Source organism: Juglans regia, chromosome 3, assembly GCF_001411555.2.
Source record: "Juglans regia cultivar Chandler chromosome 3, Walnut 2.0, whole genome shotgun sequence".
In the NCBI taxonomy this organism is placed as follows: domain Eukaryota; kingdom Viridiplantae; phylum Streptophyta; class Magnoliopsida; order Fagales; family Juglandaceae; genus Juglans; species Juglans regia.
This window is the reverse complement of record NC_049903.1, coordinates 28,644,801-28,662,296: the sequence shown is the minus strand read 5'-3', so window position 1 is coordinate 28,662,296 and position 17,496 is coordinate 28,644,801. Positions and strand designations below refer to the sequence as shown.

The window sequence follows — 17,496 nt, the reverse complement described above, 5'->3', positions numbered from 1 at the left end:
AAAAAGTTTAATTGAAATATTTCCTCATTTCAATGTTTTTTTATATAGCTCGTTGGATGGATAATGAATGAGTTTTCAAATTGAACTCCAATTAAATTGATTAAGTTGTACGTACTAATATTTAATTTATTCACACAGCCAATAATAAGATTTAATTAGTTAAAAAGATTGGGCAAGATACAGAACTTCGAATTGGAAAAATTATTGCTCGACTTATTATTTGGTCTTTACTTTTTAGTTATGATCACTTGTCGAAGATAAAAGACTTCCGCACTTATCCCGTCAAAGACTTCAATAGACGTGGAGACTTTTCTCACCCAACCCTACGTTTGTAAAAAGAAAAATTCTAAACATAAGTCCCACATTCTGTACATCCACTTAAAAATATGTGATTTTACTTTTTTATCTTCATATTTCATATTGAAATATGAGTGGGACCAGAAACATTTTTCCATGGCTTTGTGGGTGAGTGGGACCAGAAACATTTTTCTTGTGCAGTGGGGAATTGGGATCGTGCAGTCAAGGGAGAAAATGAAACGAGAAGTTTCCTCAACGCTGGGATGCTAAAGCAAAGGGAGGGGAATCGATTGATGAAACGAAGGGCAGGTTTTTAATTATTAGTTCAAAATTGCCCCAGAAATAGTTGCACAATGGGGCTTGTTTCAGTTATTAATGTTTTCCATAGGCCATTCGATAAGCAATTAACTTTTACACTACATTATCATAACACACACAGTAGTGAAAAAGGACACCCAATAAATATAGAAAATGTTCCATGAAATGATCAAATTTCACAAGTTCTCATTTGATAAAATAAGTTGCAATATTGTTTATAACAGAGCTAAATAGCAATAAGGTGGAGAGGTGTGTTTCATGGCATGAAGAGGCCAGTGTGGTACTGCAGGCTTCTAACAAAATAAAAAGGGGTATCCTCCTAAGATAGGCGATCATTACATGTTGCTGACACTGATAGAGCGCGATTTCTATTTTTTATTTTTTTTGGCGCGATTTCTACTTCAAAAATTCCAAATAATGTGGTCTTCATCAAATATTTGAATTCTAAGATCTTCAAATTTCCAGGTTCATCCAATATTGTAATTTATATTGTCAAATAGCACATTTGTGGATATATTTAGGTGTGATTTGAATAGTGAGTTGAGTTGAGATGAAAGTTGAAAGTTGAATGAAATATTGATAAAATATTATTGTTTAATATTATTATTGTTAATTTTGAGATTTGAAAAAATTAATTTTTTTATAAGATTTTGTGTGAAAATTTAGAAAAGTTGTAATAATGAGATGAGATGAAATGAAATACTTTTACTATCTAAACGAGACCTAATTTCTTATTAAACTCTTATAGATAAATCTTATATATTTTTCAAATATCAACCCAACTTAAATAACAAACATAACTCGTTGTTTTGAAATTGAATTAAACTAACACTAAAAACCCCAACAATATGAAATTATGGATAGCAATATATGACACGACCCATAAATCCGACAAAAACATAATACCAAATAAACGGATTTGGATCCAAGCAGGTTGAATTGTAAGATACGATTAATAAACCCGCAATAAACCCGTATAACACAAATAAATTATATTTTTAAATTTTATAAACGTATAGTCTTATATATATTTTTGTTGTGGTTGAGAATATGTAATATTAATATTAGTATATATTAATATTAGTATTTGACTACTTAATATTTCAAACTATTAAACTTTTTTTTGTTAATATGTAATTTTATTTTATGAAAATATTAATATCTCAAACTGAAATTTATAGTCAGGTTTTTTGGAAAGTAATTAAACGATCTTCTGTGTATTGAAGAGTCAGAAAGTAATTTAAAGTAGAAAAGGCTTCCACATTGACCCGATGATTATCAATTACTAATTCGATGGACGTGGAGACTTTTCTCATCCAACCCTTCGCCGTAGACCCAAATTTATCCATACAATTAAATAGAAACTGGAAAAATAAAGATGAGAAAGAAACGAAAGGAAAGGTCTTGAACACGTACGCGATAATGATTCTTCCTTTTGCTTTTCCTTTGAACTGCTTTTAGTCTTTTCCTCCTTTTAACAATTTTATTCTTTTCCTATAAAGAGAGGATTTTCAATATTTTTTTTTATAGCTCGTTTTCAAATTTTACTCCAATTAAATTGATTAAGTAGTACTGATATTATTTTGTTAATATTTTTGTGTCAATATGTAACACACCCCTGAGGGTTGAATGAACAATCTCACTTCGAGGGTGAGAAACCTCTAGAATAATAGAGAGGAAGAAAAAGATAAACTTGAAAATGAGAATGCTATTAATTTTCCGGATCCTTACCTCTTCGTCCTCCCACTACAAATACTCCTTTAACTAACTAATGGGCCAAGGGCCTACTTAATCAGACTGTAAAATAAGGGCAATTCAACAATTCTAATAACAATAAATGGGCCATGCCCAACTCAATATTAACTTGAAAATAAAATAAAAGAAAGGGTCACAGGTCAACACAACCATAGGCTTGAGCCAACCAAAGCTCACAATGAACTTCGGCCCACTACTGTTCATGGACAGAATTGTGACAAACCCTCCCCCTTCAAAGCACCTTGTCCACAAGGTGCGGTTAGGCTTCAACGCTTCCTTTGTAGTTGAGACCAGGTTCTAAATGTGGCAGATCCCCTTGTCTCGCAAGCAGCTAAATGACGGACAAGTGCCTTATCTTTCATCATTTTCTTCATGGCAAGAACAAGACTTAGGGTCACAGCCAAATGCATTCCTTCAGGAACAGCAACCACCACTATTGTAACAGTAATTGCAAAGGATCCCAAAATTTCCATTGCATCATCTCCAGACCAGATCAAGTGGGACCCTTCTTGCAGCTTGCGGGTGATCAGCCCTTGCAACATAACAGAAAATGTAATAGCAGCAAAAAATAGGCCTATTTTACCAATAATGGTTGCTACACCATTAAGTTTGGCCTGCGATGGAGTCTCATCATCTCCTCCTTCACAAAGAGCAGCCATCAGTTTACCCCACTGAGCTCTCATTCCAATAGTAGTCACGAGCATCTTGCCTGATCGATTCTGAACTATGATTTTTTTTTTCCTGTCCAAATCCTTGAACTGCAGGGGTTGCTTGTAATCACTTATGGCGACAAGCAAAATGCTGGCAATAATTCCAAGGCCATCATGGGCACCCCTCGGCCATCCTTCCATAATTATGCCCACCAGAAGAGAGATAAAAGCACAAACAGCAAGAATCATAAGGGTTGTATCTTGAAGGGCTTCCCACACAAAGATCCAAAAACCTCGTGATGGGCTTTCATTAAATTCATTAATACCATAAATCTCTACTCTTTGATTCAACAATGGCTCAGAAGTTGGAACGCCCATGTTGACTGGAGTTGCAAACTTGTTTGCAATACCCTCAACCATGTGAAAAATCTTGGACCTCGTTGAGTTGGTGCATGTGGAAGAGGCTTCAATCCTCAAAGGACCATCCCAATTTATTGTCCCAGCAGAGACCGTAAGGCCTTCTTCATTATACACAGGAAGTGATTCTCCTGTAATCATGGATTCATCAACAACACTTCTACCTGAAAGAACTCTTCCATCTATATGCATCCCCACATGATTTCTTTCTCTTCCTCTATCAAAAGGTTTGAAAATAACTCTAAGTGGCAAAAAATCAAGCAGTTGAGGTGCAAATTTCTTATCTCCGAAAACTTGCAAGCCCATGAATAGTTTTCCTCCACCATAAATTACAAGCAAGGTAGAAAGGACTTTATATACCTCAACCATACCAAATATCACGACATCTGCCACTTCAAAATCATCCAGAGACTGTAATTCTTCATAACTCAAAGTCTCATGACTCTCATGTTCCTCTTTCGATGTTTGGGAGCACCGTCTTTTATAGGAAATTGATGTAGCTGGACTTTGAATGATGCTGCTCCAATAATCCACAGATTTTGAATGACGTTTATTTGACCCTTGCATGAAGGCAAGACTGCTCCAATCCGTAGAAGAAGGGGTATATTTGACACCCTTGCTCTTTGGAGTTCTTAAGTCTTCACCATAACTAGAAGAATCCAAATTCATAAAACTCGAATCCTTCTGAGATTTGGGTGAATCCTCTATAACATTGATATAGCTTCTTCCAGCTTCATCATTATCTACTTCATATTTGTTGCAAACATTTTTGTCAAACATATTCTGTAAGGTTCCACAAGCTTCTGACTCAAAGGCTTGTAAATCATCCCCTTTTTCAGTGTTTTGCATTAAATCAGCTACTGCTGTGAGAAAATCATCACCGCAGTGCTCCACATTGATAAAATAATGGCCATCCTCTTCATAGAGCTGAACCAAACGATCCAAGCGCTTCTCTGCCACCGGTATAACGGTCTTAATTTTCATCCGATTTAATTTGCTCTCATCAGCTAGGGTCCCTTCATGCCTTTCATCAAACAACTCCTAGGCAACATTTCCTTTGGCTAATTTCTGATTGCCACTCCTCAATCTCACAGCATCGCCCGTTGAAGTGTAACCCCATATATCTGTTCCACCTGCAAGTTTGAGGGGAATTGCCTCCAGTTGACCAAGGAAGCACGAGCAGCAAGTAAGAGATTGGTGCAGCTTGTGAGGAAGAAGAGGAGGATGAAGAACCGAATGAGAAGCCCTACATGGTGGATTCTTTCCCTCTCTACTGTTGGGTTTAGTGTTTGAAAATGGAGAGGTGGCAACAAATGACAATGATGATGAGAATGTTGTTGTTCCAAATATGGATGGGGTGGAACTCGGTGTTGATATAGATGATCCGAAGGTGGATAAACCTGGACTCGCTGATGGAACTGTTGTTTCGAAAGGTGTTGAACTCGAAGCGGAGGTTGCTCTCGTAGAAGACGTTGCTCCGAACAGAGGTGAGGCAGCAATGGGCATCGCGGACGCTAACATTGTTCCGAACGGGATATAACTGGAATCGGACTTGGGAATGGAATATAATGAACGTGCTGGTATTATTGTTTCTGCGGAATGGTTGCTTTTCCGTAGTTGGGAGCTTGTGAATAAACAAATGGTGGTGACTCCTCCAGGGTCAAAATTCCAAATATGAGAATCTGAGCTTGCAGCTTGGGTTTGAATTTTCCAAATGGTGGTGAAGGAGAATCTCGAGCACAGATCTCTCATCCGCTTGACCTTGTCGTCCATAAATTCTTCATTGATTCCCATTTTTGCTTTTGCTTTGAATTTTCGGTGGGTTAAAATTTGTCCGTCATCAACCTCAATCGAATGTTTGGTTTGGAGGGACTGGGGATGATGTTGTTTGGCTGCTACTTGGGTTGTTTCGGATAACAAATGAGGCATATGGTGGTGATTAGCAGAGGGGTCGTCACTAACCGGGATCTGAGAGAAGTAGCTTTGTTCAAAGATGCACTCGGACAAGAAATTTGTTGTTGCTTGTTCTTCGTCTTCTTTCTCCTGCATCGTACCAACCTGCTCCAAATAGCTTAAATTCTCAAAGTTATTTGCAAATTCGTCCAGAGACTGTTGAAATACATGGTGTATTTTGTCGTGACTCTCCTGCAATTCTTTCAGATGTTGTTGAACAACATCGAAGCATTGAAGATTGTCTTCCATTAACTCTTTGATATTTAGTAAAGATGAGATGATGTTTTCCATTCTTATAGATTGATAAAGCCGATGCCAAGGAAAGACTGGCTCTCGATATCACTTGTAACACACCCCTGAGGGTTGAATGAACAATCTCACTTCGAGGGTGAGAAACCTTCAGAATAATAGAGAGGAAGAAGAAGATAAACTTGAAAATGAGAATGCTATTAATTTTCCGGATCCTTATCTCTTCGTCCTCCCACTACAAATACTCCTTTAACTAACTAATGGGCCAAGGGCCTACTTAATCAGATTGTAAAATAAGGGCAATTCAACAATTCTAATAACAATAAATGGGCCATGCCCAACTCGATATTAACTTGAAAATAAAATAAAAGAAAGGGTCACAGGTCAACACAACTATAGGCTTGAGCCAACCAAAGCTCACAATGAACTTCGGCCCACTACTGTTCATGGACAGAATTGTGACACAATACTTTAATCATACAGTCAATAATAAAATTTAATTAGTTGAAGAGATTGGGCAATAAATGAAGCTTGGCTGGAAAAATTATTGCTTGTTGTATTGTTTGGTCTTTACTTTTTAGTTCTGATCAGTACTTGTCGACGACAAAAGACTTCCGCACTGATCCTGTCAAAGACTTCCCCAAAAACCTAATCAAATTCCCCAAAAAATATGAAACTCTCTAATTCTAACCCCAGCTAAAATTATTGAAGAACGTTCTTAATTTTTTTCTTAACTCAAAAGTTTTGCCTCCAAAACCTAAAAAAATGAATATATATGATGCGATTTCCTCATTTTATTCAAATTGAAAATATTAGTATGACTATTGACCAGTTGTCAAGTTTAATTTTAGATAAAAATATTTGGTTGATCTCTAAAAAAAACAAAAAAACAAAAACAAAGGGCCCAAGGAGAACAATAACAATTTACTAGGGCTTAGGGGCTTAGGACTGGTCTTTCTCTATCGATTCCATTAATTCTACAGCAACGCCCATGTGGTGGTGGTAGGAAATAAGGGACTTTTTGGCAAAATATGTTCATCATATATACAGCGCTAGCCAGCTTTGATAAGAGATAAGAGAATCAAGACTTCCCCTGGATGTCTTCCCATTAAAATTTCTAATGCCACAATCCCAAAACTAACGTCGCATTTTTCAGTCGCTACCACAATATAGGCCAACTCTATATGGAAAGAAAAGAAGAGTATTAAATTTTGGATTAATAGGTGGGAGTCGAAAATAAAATAAAATGAATGAAGACACAAGTTGTACTATGAGGTTTATCCTCTTGCTCCAGTCCAACTCCATAGCCACAAAGTCGTTGCTTAGAACACAAAGTAGGCTTCCCCTCTCTATGTACTCATAAACTAAAAATGTACATTTTTTTATGCAAACAGAACCCATGAAGCTTTACAATGTTTCAATGCTGAATCTAGGCCTGCACATTTGGCCTGCCCAAACACTTTTTGGGGCCGATCCGACTTGGCCCGCAACTGTGTGTAGGGAAAAATAACCCGACCCGACCCGACACGTAATGATTCGGGTCGAGAAAATATCGTTTTTTATTTATTTATTTATTATTAATTTTTTAATTTTAATTCTAATTTAATGTTTTTTCCTCCTGAGAGCGTCTCGAATTGCTTAGTTCTTGCACAGTTATCAACTCTTTCGCGTTGGGCCTGAACGATATCAGATTACATGAACAAATCTCCAAGAAAACAAGAAAGATCAAGGCATGCGATCGAGAAAATCAGTAATACCTTCATCTGGGTCCTCCGGTTCTAGAACCAAAACTTGATCTGGTGAGGAGTCAAGCCTAGCTCCCGACTTAACTACAACCTCTACTTCTCATTTGGGTGAGGGCACTCCTTGAACATTCTTTATGCCATGAAAGGAATGAAAACAAGAAACCAACTTAGATTGAAAGAAGGAGACGAGAGGTTCTGGAGGAGGAGCAGTAGAAAAGACTCGATGATTGAGAGGCTTTTTCTTTCGTTTTGTCCGAATGGGATTTCGAGGTACGACCTTGTCTTAGCCCAGATCCGGCAATGGAGAACGGCAACGCAAAACAAAATTGGCAAATGCTAAACCGTGTGTCGAGTTTCTGATCTCCAACAGAGCTCTGTTCTGTTCTTTGCTGCATCTAGTTTCAGCCCAAGGGGATGGGCAAAAAGTGGGAGCCATAAACCAAAGGAAGATCATGACCTTATAATTGGCAAAAGAAGCGTCCATTTGTGATCAAGAGATTGTTCGAAGGCAAGTAATAATGTTTTTGTTTATATGCAACGACTGGATGAATGGTTTTTTGCATCTTTATAAACTGGATTGAACGGCCGTCTGTGTGAGAGTGAGAGACAGAGAGAGAGAGAGAGAGGGGCTAGGTCTTTTTTGCCTTAAGAAGAGAGCGGGTTTATCGGGTGTTGGAGTATTTCGCCCTCTAAACAGAATGTTGCAACCTGCTTCTATTTTAACCCGACAGTATTAGGTTGGGAGGGTCGAGTCAATCGGGTGGGTCGGGTTTTGGGTTTTCTTGCACAGGCCTAATTTATATATTACTTCTATTATCATTAAACATGATGCACATGAAAAGCCAAACTTAACAATTCATTCATCGTTTGACAATCAGCCAATATAAATGACATAGCAAAACAGGAATGTGCAACAATATGGCAACTTGCAGATGGGTTCTTACATCTAGATTCAATCACTTGATGGTGAATAGTCTGATTAACTGGGTCGAAAGCAGTTGTGGTCTTGGCTCAAAAACACTTTTCCTCCAATTCACTTAGTCTCTCATGCAGCATTGTGTATATAGCAGGAATCCCTTTCAATCTGACTCTAATAGATCGAGACTTGCTGCATAAATATCAAGAAAACCTGAACCATTACTATCATTTTATTAATAAATTTCCAAATTAGCAGACTGAATAGACTTTAAGTAGAGATAGCTCATCAATGACTTGATACCCTTATTGATAGCTTATGGATTCATTTAATGATTCCTAGATATGTAAGCAATGCTAAAAAATAATACACTCGATTCTATCTTAAATATCCAGAACCAACCCTATCATTTGTCAAATGATTATTCTCAAATTTATCTAAATGCATGGTAGGACATAAAGCTGATAACAAGGGGAATAAAAAAGAATCCAAGGACCAAGCCTACAAAGGTGTAAAAAGCACCTGTCAATATATAGGTTGTATGTCCGTCCTATCACTTCCAACCAAGCCACATCCTAAGTTGCTCAACAAAAGTGGCCAAAAATGATATCATCCCCATCAACTGGCTAATCAACCTTCAATAGCAGTTCAAAAAATAAAAAAAGGGATGATGTCATGTACCCATGATGCCTAGACATTGATTGGAGTCTCATAATGAGACTCCCTTTGAGACTCCAACTTTGTCATGCAAATGTTAATCAATTTCTCAGTCTTGAATTTGGTTCTTGAATTCTGGTAAATAAAATCTCAATGCCTCAAATTGGCTCTTGTAAAAATTTGCATCATTCTTGTTCTTCTCCATGTCCTCAATAATGTGTTGATAATTCCTATTGTTGTACAATGAAAGAGATGGTTCAGGTATAACAGACTGGCCTAGACCTGTTGCATAACTTGGTCGATGTCCTAAAACCTCCTTGAATAATGCATTAGCTGCATCATCCATATTCCCATCCAAGTCTTTCTCATTCAACCGCTCAACCATCAGATTCTACATCACCATTACTGAACACCATTACATAATACTAAGAAGGTTTAATTTAAAAACATCAATAGATTTAACTTACATAATTGTGTTCTGCTGTGTCGGTAATATGGTTGAAGGGTCAATGAAAAAAGGTTCTTCATCTACTCTATAATGTGGCTATAATGTCGGTAATAGGATATAGAAAGCATATAGCATATGCAGAGATAATGTGGCTATATTTTTTTTGATTCATCAAAAGTAAACACCATTATAGAGAACACGGTAATAGAAGAAAGAAATGTAAATTGAGAACAAAGAATGAAGCATACATGAGCTTCAAATTTGCTATCAAGAAGAGTGTTTGATGATTTAATATCCCTGTGAATGATGTGGGGATGGCCTGTATAGTTAAATTGAAACAAAACATTAGATACAAATTATTGAAGATGGGTTTGCCAACTTATATTCTCAACGTACAAGAAGTCTTTTAGAACTTGTTGGCCCCCAGAATTGTAGATTAATTGACTTTCAATATTGTCCATGAACGAGATCATTGCCATAATATATTTCTAAAATCTTGAGACCAAATATGTTTATTTGTTTAACTAAACACCATTTGCTGTATCAGGCATAGGTATCTAGAGAAAATCTTTATTTTACATTTAATTAGCATAATATCAAATGGGAAAAACATGAAAAACAAAGAAGTTTGGGGCTCCATGATTGTCTTGATACCCAGGTTTGTGTGCATAGTTAACAAAAGAAATGATGTATCATAGGGCTCCACAGAGACATGGCAACTTGAAAAAGAGTGTAATAATTTTGTTCTATAATTTAAGTCAAAACGTTAAAACTACAAGTTCATGGAACTCTCTACAATAATTCTTACATGTATATAAAATAAGCAGATTTAAAATCACCAATGTAATTTAAAAAAGTAAAGCACAAGTGGCCACTAGAAGCATAGAAGAATTTACTTAAATACTAGTACTCAAAACAGATGTTTGCACAAAGATCCTAACAGTTGCAACTTGCAGGGGCAATGTGTATTGTTTGAACAAAGAAATGCTTATTGATTTCTAAACTCTTCTCTTTGGAAGAACCCTCAGTACTCAGTACTAGAATCAAGCTATTCAAACCATGTAGTATAAGAATGTAATAGCAAAAAGTCTCATACCTCCTCTTGAACAATAATGGTCTTTTAGATAATAATAGATTTACCAATAACTCTGCCCACTCATCTGAGGCCAATTTCCATTGACCTTTCTCTGCAAAATAGAATCTTTTGTTGCATCATGGCAGTCAATATACAATAGGAGCATTATGTGGAATAAACAAATTAGCAAGAAAATAGTAGGCAACACAAAAGAGAAAGAAAAAAGAACAAACATAAAGTTGCAAATGAACAAAGAAAGATATAAGACCCCAATTCACAAGTATTCCCAAGTATGTGTAAAGTGAGATTAGAAGCCAGTTGTTCCCATATCAAGCCAAATATGGCAAGTATTACACCAAGTGTGAAGACAAAAAAATTAGCCTTCAGATACTAAGCTGCCCAAGACATAAATGTTTGAAACATCATCATCAGTTAACTTTCTGACAAAATAAAAGATAGCTCAGATTCCAACATTGATGAAGCAAGTGCTATAATGGCTAAAATGGTTAAATCATGGATCCATTGATTGTCAGCCATAAAGTCATATAAAACATGTGTAAATGAAAAGAGAGAACATTTAAAGAGAAGGAAAAAGCAAAAATGACCAATGAGACAAACCTAGAGGTAGGCAACAATAACCCTCAGAACAGGGTAAGTTCAACGATCAGCTTGGGTTATGCCTACATGGGCACTCCATCGAGTTGATGCCGACGACAACGTGAGAACAAGCAAGAAATGAAACTCATGTTCAAAGGGTCTCTTTGTGTTATCAGCCTCGATTTGAAAGCCTTTCCTTCTTGATTTAAAAGATTAACTCGTAATTCTGGGCGTAAACATGAATTTGGGGATTTTGAAGAAGGGTTTCAAATAAGATAAGGATTTGGGTATTTCAAAGGAATGGTTCAATGTGATTGTACTACTAGCTTTAGCTCCAGATTTTGATTGTCGTAGGATTTCATGGTTAATAAGCTTCGATTTCACATTTCAGAGAGGTAGAAGTTGGACACTAAAATTCGACGTGGGGAGGAGAAAATGTAATCGGGACCGGTCACCAAACTAAAGAGAAATGTCCATAATAAAAAAATTTTCTTAATATCGGTGTTGATTAATGGTCGCAATTAATCTTCACTCCCCAAAACCGCCAACTTAAATACTTATGAGGATTATGACTTGTTGAAATACAACGTAAAAAAGTGGTCAGTATTTATATTTAAAAGACCAACTCTTGCAGGAAGTTGATTTTTGTCGGAATAAGGTGTTAATTGTGACTAAAGTTGCTTCCCCATAAAATGACTATAGGAATAATAAGTTTAATTTTGCTTCCGATTGAAGAATGACAAGGAGGGAAACCCGAGAAGTTACCACATAAATCATTGTTGCCAATCAACGTGTTGAGCGAATGATATTGATCAAAATTGTCAGCAACTTTTCCCTTCAATGGGTTGTATGACAAGTCAACATCTTGTACAGAAATGAGAGATATGGGATGTTGCCTGTAAGATTATTGTAGCTAAGATATAAGATTGATAAATAGCCCGAACCCCCAAGTTTACGTGGTATCTCTCCACTGAAAAAGTTGTGACTGAGATCAATAGTATTTAGCCAATAAAGGTCAGCAAAGCAATGAGAAAAGCATCCAGTCAAATAGTTGTGGCTCAATATCAACTCTAGCAAATAAGAGCAACCATAAAGAGTGGTAGGGATTGGACCAATGAGATTGTTAGATTTGAGGTGCAAACGCATCAGGTTCTTCAAGTTTCCTATTCCTGTTGGGATGGAACCACTAATTTTGTTCAAATTAAGGTACAAGTGATTCAAGCTTTTCATGTTGCCTATTTCCGAGGGAATGGAACCATGGATGTTATTAGAAGCAATGTCAAACATCAGTAATTGGGTGAGGTTTATGACGGAAAGAGGTATCTCACCTATCAATTGATTGAAGGACAGGTTAAGGAAGGTGAGGTTTGATAGAGTACCTATGTCACTAGGGATGCTCCTTTGAAGTCCATTTTTGTGAAGATTAACAAAGTATAAATTTGGGAAGGAAGAAAATTTGAGTTTCATTTCTGGATCTAGAGGTGATGATTTAGATGCTGCCACAAACACAACTACCTCAGTATCCAAATAAATTCCATAGAAAAAAATGCAGCTAACCCATGCTACTGCAATGACAGAGATGGAGGCAGATGATGCCATGTTCGAGTGTATGACTGATGAGGCCAATGTCGAAGGGTTGAGAGTCCTGTTCATTTAGTCTAAGATTTCAATCAGAAAGACTGAGGAAAGTAAGTCAATGAAAAAGGATTGAATGCCATCTGTCATCCCTTTTAATATTTGTTTTGACTTTGATTGGGAGAAAAAATAGAATACCAAAGTGATTAGTCTTTTTATAATCCAGAGGAGACATAGACCTTCCTTGAAATTCTCCTTTCAAATCCTATCCAGCTGCAATTTGGAGGGAACATTTCACCTCCAGGGACCTAGTTTATGGTTTTTAGTTTATTGTTTATTATTTGATCAAATAGGGGCTGGAGCTTAACAAAAGACTCAACCACATAGTCTGATCATAAATGCTGATGCACGTGATAGAAACAACTCCTCTTCAGACCTTATGCATCCAGTCAGATGCCTTGAGAGATGTCACAAATAACCAATTTCAATCTCATTATGAAAATAACAGCTCCACCGTTGGAGCTTGACAAATATGTTGGTTATAGACAAAACTTTGTAATATGGACAGTACTGTCAAACTATGGATTATGACAATTAAAAGACTATCAGATGATGTCATGCTTCCTCCATTGACTAGTCAAGCAGCACAAACGTTTTGCAGTATCATCGCGGATTCATAATGACAATTGTACAATAGATGAAAGCTGGAAACAGCCACCCCCATTATAAATATTAATGCAAATTAGCCGCTTGCGGCAGTGTCCCAATCAAGATTCCTATTTTTAATGATCTCAAGTAGTCTGACAATGTATTCCTATTATTGATATAAACAAAATTAACTACACGGGGATCTCTGTCTTCTTTTATCATGGGAGGATGCCAAAATTGCTAGCATGCTGGAAACTCGACTTCAACGGTAAAGGTATGAACTATAAGAGTCTCTTTAATAATGCTTAATTAAATAAGGACTCGGGAGTCTCTTTCATAATGCTAGAAAAGATTACTTACAGTCGCACACTTTTATAAATGAGAAAGCAATATGCTCAAATTTGAATCGAGTGCAGGAGTCTATCATCTATTTTGTTGCTATTAGGTGGACTCTTCTCTCAGAGATATCTTCTTTCTATTATTTCATCCTACGGGCATCTAGGGCTTCCTCATTGGATCTATTGCACTTTTCTGTATTATTTCCTTCGTTCCAAGGATGAGGTGCTATATGGTTTCTAGAAACTTAGATTCTTATTCTCAGCAATTGATATGAAGGGCTAAAGGGACTTTTGAATGACATCCATTTTCAGATGGAAAAGGAAATGAAAAAGAGGGCTAGAAAGCTTGTATGATACTTCTATATAGTCATTCATGTAGGGACAAAGCCAAACTTTCTTAACTTGCATAATTAGGGTCATTGTTCCTACATCACATAAGAAAGACTGTGAGTGAGAGAGAAAGAAAAACACTGAAGGTTAGGATAGATGAAAACATGCAGACATGTTGGAAATGGATATGAAATTCAAAATAGAAATGCCAGTGACGTGCATATCCATCTCTTATCTCAGTGCAGAAGTGTATCTAATTACTGTGAAGTGTTTTAATTTATCATACATAGTTCCCAACTAAGGCCTTTTTGTTTCTTTTTTTTTTCTTTTGTCCATTTCAAATAAAAATATGATCAAAGAGCTGAATTAAAACCAAAAATTCTATATGTGCCAACACACCTATGCACACTTCAATTGATCCCATAATTAATTAAAACCAAAAATTCTAAATGATAAGCAGAATTCAGAAATGTAATGGGTTGAAAACAGAATGAGGGCATATACCTTCTTTGTGAGACATTTAAATGCCATCTTCTTCTGCCCTTTCTAGTCACCCCATGTACCTTTACATGTTGGCAAAAAAAAAAAAAAAAATACTTAATAACTTATTGGCATCTTCCCCTTAATTTTTGTTGGTTTTAAAACGATAAGGGAAAGTGCTTATGTCAACATAGTACTAATATATGATATGTTGACAGGATATAATGGATGCATCAGGTGTGGCGTTGGTTGTAATTGGACCTGGTAGTATTGATTAGGTATGTACTGATGATTAATTCAACTCTTGATACTTACTTCATTAAGACTTAATAGATCAATTAAGTATACAATAATAAGCTGCTCGTGTATTTGTTGGGTGTCAATATGCCATCCTTGGAATAAGGGTAATTGTAAATATGTATGGAAGTTTGATGAGGAAACCAATGATACTCTTCACGTGCTTTTTAAGGGTAAATATGTGACTGACAATGTTTTGCTTCACTGAAATAATTTCTCACCCTTTGCACTAGTTTTTTATCATGGAAAAAACATAAATTTTTGAAGCAACTTGTAGCAGTAATTTTATGTAGGCAAAAGCATTTACTGAGCAAACAAAATTCAAATGAGGTATGTTTATGAAGAATTTGTATACTACATGAATTCTATTATATTAGCAGTGGTACATCAAGTTCTACTTTGATTTTATTGTCAATGGAGCAAAATGGAAACATGGAGATGAGATGGTGTCTTTGGGTCAATTACATGTGGACTTCTGGTTCCATTTTGTTTTCTGTTTTAAATTTCTTGTTTATATTTAAGTTCTTACAGTGTATACATCTTGAAATTTCAATTAATCTATAATAAAGGGGTCTGTCTACATATGGAACCATTGTTTCTATTGCCAATTGATTATGATGATAATGCAAAAATGTGATAATGATAAGGATGAGATGGTGAAGGTTTCGTGATGGCAGCAATGATGTTGTCATTCTCATTGTTGCAAAGCAGCATGTATTGTGAAAAGAGCTTACTAGTCATCAAAGCAGGGGTGTAAAAGAATGAAGGAGAAATCTATTCAATTTTTTGTTGTAGAAATCTGTGTGGATATGGAACCATTGTTTCCATTGCCAATTAATGATGATGATAACAACAATAATATGATAATGATGAGTATGAGATGGTGAAAGTTTGGTGATGGCAGCAATGACTGTGTCATTCATGTTGTTGCAAAGCAAGCTGCATTGTGGAAAGACCTTACTACTCATCAAAGCAAGGGTGTAAACGAATGTAAATGAAATCTGTTCAATTTTATGATGTGGAGTCTATACTTCCCAATAGAAAAAATTGTAATGTGTCTTAATTTTGCAGCCTGCTACTAAAACTTGTTGTTTGCTTTACAAGTTTATGCCGACCTGACCCACTCATCCTATGAGGCTTTACAATTTGTCTCAGGGGTTTCAACTACATTCACTCCTAAAGTATGTGAAAATCCCTTTTTGGTAACAATACTAGTACTTGTGGCTTACATAAGGTGCTTGTGAAAATTAGCACTTTGTGATTGCACCTAGGAATTCTTAGTTTAGTTGTTTTTGTACTACAGACAAGTCTCAAGATAATACAGTTATACATGGAAGGTTATCGACAAGACTGGAAGCTTTAATTTGAAAAAGGACACAGTGACTAGAGGTGGCTGGTATGCAAAACATCTTGTTGCAACTACTGTGTCCATTTTTTTTTTTTTTTTATGATGAGATCAAAGTATCCAGTTATGTACTTTTCTTGAACTCCGAGCAACTATGAACAAAACGTGCATCTTGACTTGACTTAATGGTATTATCATAGAATCTAGATCCATCACAACTAAATCCCCTTGGTGGCTAAAACAAGATCTTGAGGAAGCCACCAAAGAAATCTGACAACAGTTGACTCTACACTAATGCATAAATTGAAAAACAAAAAGTATAGAAGTGTATAAATTATAAGGCTTGCCTTCAATAAGACAATTGATCTAATGATCTTTATCTATTTTTGCTAAGCTTGTCAAATATGAGTTTTCTGCTGCAAGGGTTGAAAATAATTTTTTCTTAGTGATGATTTTTTTCTTGTTTTTAAAATTAACAAGTAGAAGTTTGTTGTTTCTCAGGTAGCAAGGTGGAATTATAGTTGCAGGTCTTGGCAAAACTAACATCTCATTCGTTCACAAGGTAATTAAGTTCCTCATGATAGCATATCCCCTTTCTCTTTTGTCCTCTTGCTCATAATAGTGTTAATCATCAATATGACCATTGTTATATATTTGTTATTGATCAATAGTTTCCTTTTTTTCCTAATAATTTTTGTAATCTTATCTACATATATTTTCTTATACAATTAAGATCGGAGAGGTGTATCGAAAGACTCCACTCAAAGCTTTAAAGTTCTGAGCTCTTATGTTAGATACTACTTTAACTAGATGTAAAACTTGTTTATTTCTTTTTGAGAAGGACAAAGAAGCTGGGAATGATCCTAATATCAAAGATGTTCTGAAAGCCTGTTGTTCATGAAGAAGAAATTACGTGTCTACTGAAATTCTCTATTAGATTTTACTTAATTCATATATACTTTCTATTTGCACACTTATCTCATACAAACACGCTGGCTCCATTTTATTTCAGTTGCTTCCAACCTTAAAAAGTGAGTAGTTCAGGTTTATGGGGTGATTTAGAATGCTTACAAATAATATTTTTCTTGGAAAAAGATCTAAAAATTTAAACGACACATTGACATCACACAAAACACCCTAACAATAAGCAAATCCTAATCCAACCACATATGTTGCTTGTTTCCTCAGTTGCAGGAGTGAAACCGCAGTCAATGGTATGAGATTTTGCTTCCTGCAAGAGAGAAATTCTTGTGACACACATTTCATTGTAGGCCGAGACTTTGGCTGAGTGTGCAGGCATGCAAATGCTATTATAGCAACAAGCAAAATCTCTTGTCCAATTAGACTATTGGGAGGTGGTAGGCGTTGGTCTAATATTTCATTTAGCATCATATTTTGAGATGATG

General features: G+C 36.0%; 1 pseudogene; it reads left to right on the top strand.

Annotated features, from left to right (window-relative positions):
- Positions 1–11,080: 11,080 nt before the first annotated feature.
- On the top strand, positions 11,081–16,991 carry LOC108997600 (annotated as a pseudogene).
- The last annotated feature ends 505 nt before the right edge of the window (positions 16,992–17,496 follow it).